This window comes from Labrus bergylta, chromosome 18 (genome assembly GCF_963930695.1).
Source record: "Labrus bergylta chromosome 18, fLabBer1.1, whole genome shotgun sequence".
NCBI lineage: Eukaryota > Metazoa > Chordata > Actinopteri > Labriformes > Labridae > Labrus > Labrus bergylta.
Genome location: NC_089212.1, coordinates 23,362,205 through 23,371,799, shown reverse-complemented (window position 1 = coordinate 23,371,799; position 9,595 = coordinate 23,362,205). Strand labels below are relative to the sequence as shown.

General features: G+C 36.9%; 1 long non-coding RNA gene across 1 annotated transcript; it reads left to right on the top strand.

Moving 5' to 3' along the window:
• Nucleotides 1-4,019: 4,019 nt before the first annotated feature.
• Nucleotides 4,020-7,498, top strand: LOC136183242 (uncharacterized). The gene is made up of 4 exons (XR_010669072.1): nucleotides 4,020-4,348; nucleotides 4,956-4,997; nucleotides 5,185-5,246; nucleotides 5,676-7,498. It is a non-coding gene; the product is annotated as an uncharacterized lncRNA (long non-coding RNA).
• The last annotated feature ends 2,097 nt before the right edge of the window (nucleotides 7,499-9,595 follow it).

Below are 9,595 nucleotides of genomic sequence, written 5' to 3'. Positions count from 1 at the left end.
ACTCCCTGTCTACCAACTTTACCTTTCCAAGGCCCATCTCTATGTGTTAACTCATAGGAATCCGCAGCCATAGCAGCTTTCCTCAATTCACTAACTCCCTATTATCTATCTATAACAAATGTGTATAAACTATTTCAATGCTGACACCATCTATTTGTCACTGTATTTTTGTGTTTGCTTTATATTTACCAAATAAAATAATTTTTATGTGATTCAAATTTAATGATAATTTATTTCTATCAAACCACTTTTTTAATTGTTGCCATTTCTGTAGTAATAACCTCTAATAATTGTAGATTCTCACCTGAACAAAGAATATTGTTATCATTTGCAAATAAGTCCAGCTTCAGTTTATTAGAGACTTTACATACAGTATGTCATTAATGTATAAAATAAACAGATTAGGACCCAACACTGACCCCTGGGGGATGCCACAAGCAATGTCCAAGCACGATGATTAAAACTCCCCCAACTTCACAAATTGTTGCCTACGATACGATCCCCCCTGATGCCACATCGTTCTAGTTTATTGATCAGTATTTCATGATTTATTGTGTCAAATGCTTATTTGTGGTCCAAAAATACCCCGACTGCTTTGTGATTTCCTCTTGATTCTATTAATGCGAATGATGTTGAATGGTTTGTCTGAATCTGTATTGTACGGTGGCTGGGAAGTACAAACCAAAAGACAAATTCACTCTCTGGAAAACATTTTATAAAACAAAGATACAAAAGCAAAACACCTTTTACCAAGGACACAAATTATTTACATTTCAGAAAACAAATTTAAAAGGTGTCAAACACATTTACAAGCGCTGAGAGGAATTTACAAATGCCAGAATCTTGACGGAAAGGGAATGTACCAAATGCCAGAAGCGGTCACTTAACCTGTTTTCACATATGCAGACTATTCCTGTATCACAATGTCAACTAAAGAGTGAGAACAACATACTGACGAACAGAAAACTTAATGCAGTCGTTTAATTACCTGCATGGAGATCGTACGGTGTATACACTTTATGCACCGTGCAGCAGTCACAGTATACACGTCACTCCCCCCTCCCATTGGCTCGAGGTGAATTCTCCAGAGAATATCCTGCTGCGTTCGCACATCAGCTGACTTGGATTTGCTGTGGAAAAAAATACTATGGTGTGTGGCAGGAGAAACTCCGGGTGAAGTCTGAATGAAAAATTTGGCTGTTTGCGTTCACACATGCAGCTTCTCCTGGAAATATCCTGATTTTTTTTTTTGAATTTTTCTGAAAGTGTGTAAACCTTTTCCTGTCTCTCTTCAGCTGTCCTATCAAATAAAGGTAAATATGGCCCAATAGACTGCGTTAAACTTTGTTTTGTCCTTTGTGAAAGTGTTTTCCTTTTGTAATTTTTAATTCATAAAATGTTTTCCAAAATTTAAATTTGTCTCCAGCTTTGTAAAAGTATTTCACACTTACTTTTTCAAGTAAGCAACAGCCAAATAAGTGTGAAGTATAGCTGTATTAAGTGGCATAAATGAAGAAGGAAAAACAAACAAAAGAATGGATAGGTATAGGTAGTGCTAGTAGACTAAATTACCTCAAAACTGTACTAAAGTTCAGTATTTAATTAATGTTAATTTAGTTTATAGTTAGATTTATCAATAGCTGGATAAATACACAATACGTGAACCAAAGCGGAACAAATACATTACAAATAAACCAGAGGAAAGATATTTTATTATGAGTATTTATTCCATAATCCTGTCCTGTCCAGCATCAAACGCACTGTTTTGAGTTTTTGCCTGATGCTTCTGTACTTCTGCCTGGTTATCCTCATTTTTGGTTTTGACCTCTGGGACGGACTGAGTTTTGCTCTTCCTGAAAACTTCAGTAAACTCTCAGTTTGTGCCTTACTCCTGCCTCTGCCCTGTGATTCTGCGTGTGGGTCTTCTCTGATTTGTAATAGAAGTCAAAAGTTCCTGCAGTGTTTGGGATGATCTGAATCACTATCATTGTAAGGTACACAGCATGAATATGTCACTTAAAATGTGAACTTAAATTCAGCTGTTAGTCTAAGACCTATAGGAGAGAAAAAGCATACTATTACCAAATGCAATGCTTTGTTTTCGAGGCTTTTTATGCCTTTATTTTCACGACAGGACAGTGGATAGAGTCAGAAATCTTTGGTGTAGGAAACATAGGAAAAACGTGTTTCCGAGTTGTAAAATGCTCATGATGGGCAAAATATGTTTGTTAATGTTGACATACTTTTAATTTTTTGCCTGGTTTCTTCTTATTACGAGATAAAGATCTTGTTATTACCTCGTTTACCTTCATTCTCGTTCCTAAAAACAATGGTTGGGTTTGATGCCCTGAGCTCAGGCTCACAGGCTAGGCTGCCAGTCCGCGGTAGCACCCAGTGGCTTCAAGATGGACATTACTGAGCTGGATAGCTGTCGTGGGTGCTTTTTACTGAGGAGGCTAAGATGGAGGGTCCGTTATAGTTTGTGTTTTTGAAATTTGTTTCCTTTACAGTGAGGGCAAAGCGTTACCCAGCACGGCAGCCTAACCTGTGAGCCTGAGCTCAGGGCAACAAACCCCACCGTGTTTGCAGCTCGTCAGACACATTTGAAGATATGTGTGCGCATTTGTGGATTTTGCACGGCAGGAGTTGTAATGTTTGTAAAACCCCGAGATGAAGCAGGCGGACAACGACGTAGCAATGTATAGGCTTTAATCCAGAGGCTGCCGGTTACATGCACAAACAGTGACTAACTAACCATGACTGAGCTACATGACTGCTCTATATAAATGTGTCACCCATAGATGGCGTTGTTGCTTCACTTAAAGCTGCCATCAACATTACAGGAGTGTTGTAAAATGTATGTAAAATGACAGCCAATGGAGAGGCCCGCCTCAGTTGTAAGAGGTCATTTGTGTATTTTCAGGATTTACAGCTGAAAAAGTTCACTGCCATTAATAAATAAGTAAACATTTAGAAATTGGTCTACAGATTTGCAGATTAGTACACGCATTTGTGGATTTTTCTTTTTTTTACACATTTGTGGATCTGTGTGTGCATTTGTGGATCTCTATTTACACATTTGTGGATCTGTACGAATATTCAAATAGTTTTGACATAACAATCCTCCAAAATACTAAGAGTTGCTCTTAGTGACCAAATTTTAAGACAATTTGGAGAATCATGACATTTTCTAAGAATTTCCCCTTAAAGTTAAGACAAGATCCTTGTAAAAGAGTTGCCCTGAGAATGTTCCTAAACTAAAAATCCTTCCTAGGATCTTTTACGCTAATGCTCTGAGAGGAGAGGGATTTTGAATACAGGCCTATGCTTTTATTGTAAGGTTGACGAGCAGATTGGAAACAGGTGTGTCTCGTCTGCACATACAGAATCCATACTGTTTTTATTTATATTATATTATTATTATATCGTTTTTATTTATATTATATTATTATTATATTATACCGTTTTTATTCATATTATATTCATATTATATCGTTTTTATTTATATTATATTATTATTATATCGTTTTTATTTATATTATATTATTATTATATTATACCGTTTTTATTCATATTATATTATTATTATATTATACCGTTTTTATTTATATTATACCGTTTTTATTTATATAATACTGTTTTTTTTTTTGTAAATGCTTAGTTTTATTTATTTTTTGGCACCTCTCCAGCTACCAGACAAACTTCCAGATTTGGTCCGCACCGGGACTTGAACAGGCGACCCTCTGGTTCCCAACCTAAGCCCCTACAGACTGAGTTACTGCCGCCCCCATTTTGTTGGTCTCTGTATCTTAAATCTTTCAGAGAACATATCAAGCTACTTTTTTTTTATGAACCTTAGACATATTATGTGAGTCAGTGAAAAAAGTTTTAACTTGTGCGGTCAGTGAGTTTATCCAGAATTGAAACTGAAATACTCGAGACAACATGTAATGACAGGCCGAGTGTCACTCTGTACGTTTGTGTCAGAGACAAAAACTAAAGACATTTTCTCTATGATTTTATTTTAGGTCTTTTTTTTTACACAATACTGTTTCTGTTATGTTTTTGGTAAAGTTGTTTTAAATTTTAGTTTCAGTGAATGAAAATGTTTTTTACACTTGAGTTTTTGTTATTTGTTTGATTTCGTTAACAATCCTAACCTTGGAATGAACACAGTCAACTTTTACTGGACTGATTCCTAATTTGTACTTTTCAGCATTTGTTGGGTCTGGATGTTTAACATTGCAATCTTCAAACTGTCTTACAGTTACATGTAGTCTTACACTGACCTGAACCACTGCATGATGTCAACTGTCAGGTCCTTCAAAGAAAAAAGATCATCTCTAAGGTAAGATTTAATCAACCTTTAAATGTTATTGCAATTATTACACACACACGCACACACACACACACACACACACACACACACACACACACACACACACACACACACACACACACACACACACACACCCTGGTCCCCTGAGACATGTTTGGCGTCTCGTTATCATCTGACTGTAAAGACTTTATATCATAAATTAAAGGTTAGATATTTAAAATACACTTTAACAAGTGTTTCTAACAGTAATATGTGTCGCTAGTCTGTCTCCAAACCCCCCAATATTAAGAATAAAGGGAGAAGTTCATCCTCTCCGTCTTTAGCCTGCTCCACTTTTCAGAAAATGTGTTCAAACAGGCTGTTTGGAGATTTTCCCTTCATGACATCACAAAGGGCAGTAACCCCTCCCCATGTGGGTAGGGGAAAAGGATAAAGGTACAAGACGATGTATATAATTTTCACATTTGGCGCAGAGGAGCGGAAAACGTTGCCTTTCTCTCCACCAATCAAAGACGTCGCTGTGACACTCATTAATCGTGGGTAGTGTAGTTCTTTTCCCTGATTACGAATAAACCACGATCTAATCTCTCTCCCTCTCTCTTCCCAAAAAATTTAGGGCCAAGAAAATCCGTTCTTTTGATCAAATCATTAGTTTCAGGTAAGATTTTATCAACATTCAAATGTCACTGGAATGCACACGCATACATTATTATGATTACAGATACAAGAAAACAGACAAACAGTATTAATAACACCTGTTGCTTTGTTCAACAACCTGTCATCATTTTCATGTGTATTTTCACTCTGATGAAGTTTAATCACACAGTGCTTGTTACTTGATGCAGGATGGAGAGGGAGGAGGAGGACAGCGTCGGGGCAGATGATTGGACCCAGGCATCAAACAGAGGTAAGTGGAATCTGTGTCATTCAGATGTCTTTTATCCCCTCATATATACAGACGAAGCTGGCGTGCTCACTGTGTACCGGGTATTACTCGGTAGTGGGGACACATTGCAGGAAAAACGCCAACCACGGACCCTGCTGCAGCTTTTTGAACATGGTGCCCTGCTGTCTTTATTCCTGCTAATAAAAAGTATTGTTTTTCTAATAAAGTTTCATCAGTTATGAGTGACTGTTTGAGACACTGCTTGGATTATTTGTAAGAGGTCACCACCATCTTGCAGCTTTTTTGTCATTTATACATCTTGTAGAAATCGTGTTGTGCATCCTTTTTTCACTATGAACAGATGTTATGAACCAAAAGATTATACAACTCTAAATGGACCTTTTAGTAGTACTGTCTGTAATTGAAGTTCTGTCTATGGGTTTTTATCAGGAAAGGGGCCTGGTCGAGTCTCCCTACATCCCAGAAGTTTGCTGGAGTTGGGATCTAAACATCATTGAGTGACGGCACATTCATCATCATGTATCTTTAATCATGAAACATTTAAAATAATGAATGATTTTTTTTAAATCTTTCTGTTCAAGCTGTTTATACCAGATGACACGCTGGCTGGCTTCTACCTTTAACATCAGATGCTACAACTGTTTTGTTGTTGTTGTGTTTTGATTAATGTGAAAGAAAAGCATTTATTGGATCTTGTTACATTTATGTACAAACTTTTCAGTCTGCATTTACAAACTGTCTGTCTTGGGTGAACCTCACTGCATTTGTGTTTGGGAATTTTGAGACTCCCCTGTCGTGATTCAAATTCACAAATACATTTTTTTCAGCAGAGAAATGTCTGCAGCCAATCAGATGTCTCCTTCCTATTAGTGCTGGGCGATATATCATGAAGCTCGATTCGATCGATATTTAATTAATGCTTGATATGGAAAAGGGAACATCGATTTTATTTTTAAACTACTTCCAAGTTTTCTTTCTTGCTTCTTTTGTCGAAGATTTTGTTGCTCCGTGAGATTTCCGCAGCAGCGCTTGTTGCGCGGAGACGAAAGGGCGGAGGAGACTTCACTCCTGCCGCTGAGTAGCCCAGCTCTTAAAAGCGACCAACACGGAGGAGAAAGATGCGAGCGAGGCCGAATTACTTCCAAAAAAAGGCTCATAACGCAGGGCTCGACATTATAATTGGCCCGCTGGCCCGGATGAATGATTGACAGAGTCCAGCTGATTGCACGTTCAGCTGGCGGCTTCACTGCGTTTGGTAAAACGGTTTTAAAACCATCAGATCCCGACAAAAGCCGAGTTTAAATCAGCATTCAAGGAATAGAAATCACCGGAAAAGTTGAGAGTGACAGCAGGGCGAAAACAGAACGGAGAAAAGTTAGATCCACAGTGACAGACAGCTGGAGGAGCTGGAACACGTTAAAGTTGAAGACTAGATCCTGGTAAAGATCAAAGTTATTCACAAAGCACCTCAGCCCTGAAGAGAGCTCCTAAAGATCTAAAGATGAAGAGTTTCTCACAGAGAAGAAAGAAGGAGAGATTCCAGATCTATCACAGCCTGATATTAATATCAGATTAAGTAGACTCTTACAGCATGGTGAATAAACATGAGCACATAGATATAAGAAAAATACAAGTTTAAATATTTAATAAAAGTTGTTATTGACTTTTGCATCAGAATGGTTCAGGAGTAAATCGGTGACTGTTATTTTTCTAATCAAAGGTAATGTTCCTGAGCCAGTGATCACAGTGGTCAGGTCAGTGGTATTTTCTTTTTATACAGTGGAGATTCAGTTTTATAGGCTACATTTATAAACTTTAATACGATAAATATTGAATATCGACATTAGGCAAAAAAATATTGTGATATCAAATTTAGGCCATATCGCCCAGCACTACTTCCTATTCAGCCAATCAAGACATACCCACCTTTATTTCAATAGGGGAACGATAAACCACTTTCCATGTTTTTTTCAAACAATGCTAAACTTGAGAGGATACTTTTCAAGGCGGCTTCAGGTATAAATGTTAATCAAATATTTTGGCGATGTAATCTCTCCTTTTGTATAAAGGTATATACACCTGTAGGAGCCATCATATGTATGTTTTATCTCTGCTTTGCTCCTAATAGGTCATTTGCAGTGGGGTGGTCTTACCTTGTAATTATATAAATAAGATGTGTGGTGAGAGAAATATTTTCTGTTGACCGTCACCTCTTTTGTTTAATAAATCAACAATACCATCTGTTAAGCCAAGTAATGTATTTCATTAATTGTATGTTGTTTTTTTTTAATTTTCAAACAACATCCGCTCATTAACTTGATTATATCGTCGCTTCTACTGATGACACTTTTCATAAGCACACAAAGCAACAAACATGGACGCTAGAAGACGTAGCACAGAGCTCCTTTGTGCTTCAGCGGCAGAATGAAGAACATCAGGTATGTAGTTTACATTTTTATTCATTTGAGGGGTGTGGTTTAAGAAGAACAGGGGTGAGACTACGCTGCCTTGATGTGCTCCTCGGAAATGTCCCGTTTACGAGTTATGAGCACGTGAATGGCTGTTACTAACCTCAAGTTGAAATCATGAAACCAAGGTGTTCTTTGAGCTACAGGTATTCATGAGCATGTCCATGCCATCAATCATGCTGTGAGAACTAAACAAAATATACAAAGCATAAAATAAGAGAGCATCAAAAACATGTCACAAACACAAATTGACATATTTACACAATGTAGCTTTTTAAACACGGACTACAATGGCAGGCTGTCATTCATGCTATCATGATTGCCACTAGTTTAGCCTGTTAGCATATTAGCCATTAGCTTTACTATTAACATATTAGCCATTAGCTTCAGGTAGGCTATAATATAGAAACAACAACCAGAACACAACAGTTCACCTCATGGGCTGCATCAACCGAAAGGGGGGTAAAGGAAACTTCACTCATGGGTCAGTCTTCTCTTTATTGAACTTTTGAATGATACACAGAACCACTCTCAAACATCCTCCTGTGATCAACCTGCCACGTGCTCTGCCTCTCCTGGCCAGGTGAGGAACACAACTCTTAATGATGTCCCGCCCCCAACCACAGAAATAACAGAAAGCTCCTCTTATAGAGATATTCTTGATTATATTAATGTTTTATAATGAAAATATTGTTTTATTAAAAATGTATATTATTGTTATATTTAACTCAAAATGAAGAACTTAAAGTGTGCAGGCCTAACTGATCCTGATGACAGCTATAAGGGCCATTAAAAGTCTTAATGAGGAGTGGGAAATGTCGATTAAATCCAAGTTGTGAAGTTGTGATGTTTTAAGTCCTACATTGTAAAACTGTATCAGCACAATCAAAGCTAGTGAAATAAGTGGAATCATTAACACTGTTACACTAACATCACATTATCCATGTACTACATCTCTTTATTCTATTCTTTCTATTTCAGTATTCATCCAGTTCTGGTTACTTTATTCCTGATGTTTCTTATCCATCATTGCACTACGGTCACTTTATTTATCTCATTTTTACCTTTACAGTTATATTGTATATATTAGTTCTGTTGTTCCATTATTCACCTTATTAACTTATCATTTAGTATTTAGCCTACCTGCACATAGCTCTGTATATATATATTTATATTTCTCATTTACTGCACATAGTTCTGGTTACATCTGTTTACATCTGTCAGTCCGATCACTGTCCACTTATATCTACTCTTTTTATATTTTGTATTTTCAAGTTAAGTTTAAGCTTTAAGTTGTATTTAAATTGACACTTTATATTTAGGTTAAAATGTTTTGTCTACTTGCACTCTTGTTAATTTACTGCTCTGTGTCTTTGAATTGCCCCGCAGGGACAAATAAAGTTTTTTTGAATTTGAATTTGAATTAGTGTCTGCTCTGTTAAAAACACAGACTGAGCAGTAGTCACACATTCTCTGGAAGAAGCTTCTGAAGAACCAGAGTCAATAATATTCCTAAAATCAGAGCTATTTAAGAAAACACTTTGGGAAAAGACAACCTACTGAACATGGTTTATACATTAACTGTGTTCAGATCTGTTCTCCTGCAGCTTCTTCCTCTTTAATGTAGTCTGTGTAATGTGTAAGGGGTTAAAGGAGAGGAGGTGTGGTTAAGGTTGCAGCAATTACTTTCGTTTTCAATCTGTGTAGCAGTTTGTTTTTCTCCATCTAAAGGTAGGCCTATTGTTTGTGCATGTTTTATACACCTTTAAAGAAAGTAATTGCAGCACTGATTTATTTAATTGTGTCCTTCTTTTTAGAAAGTGTGTCAGTATAGAGTATAATGTAGAGGCCAGAGGACGTGTTTTCTTTCTTTATATCTGT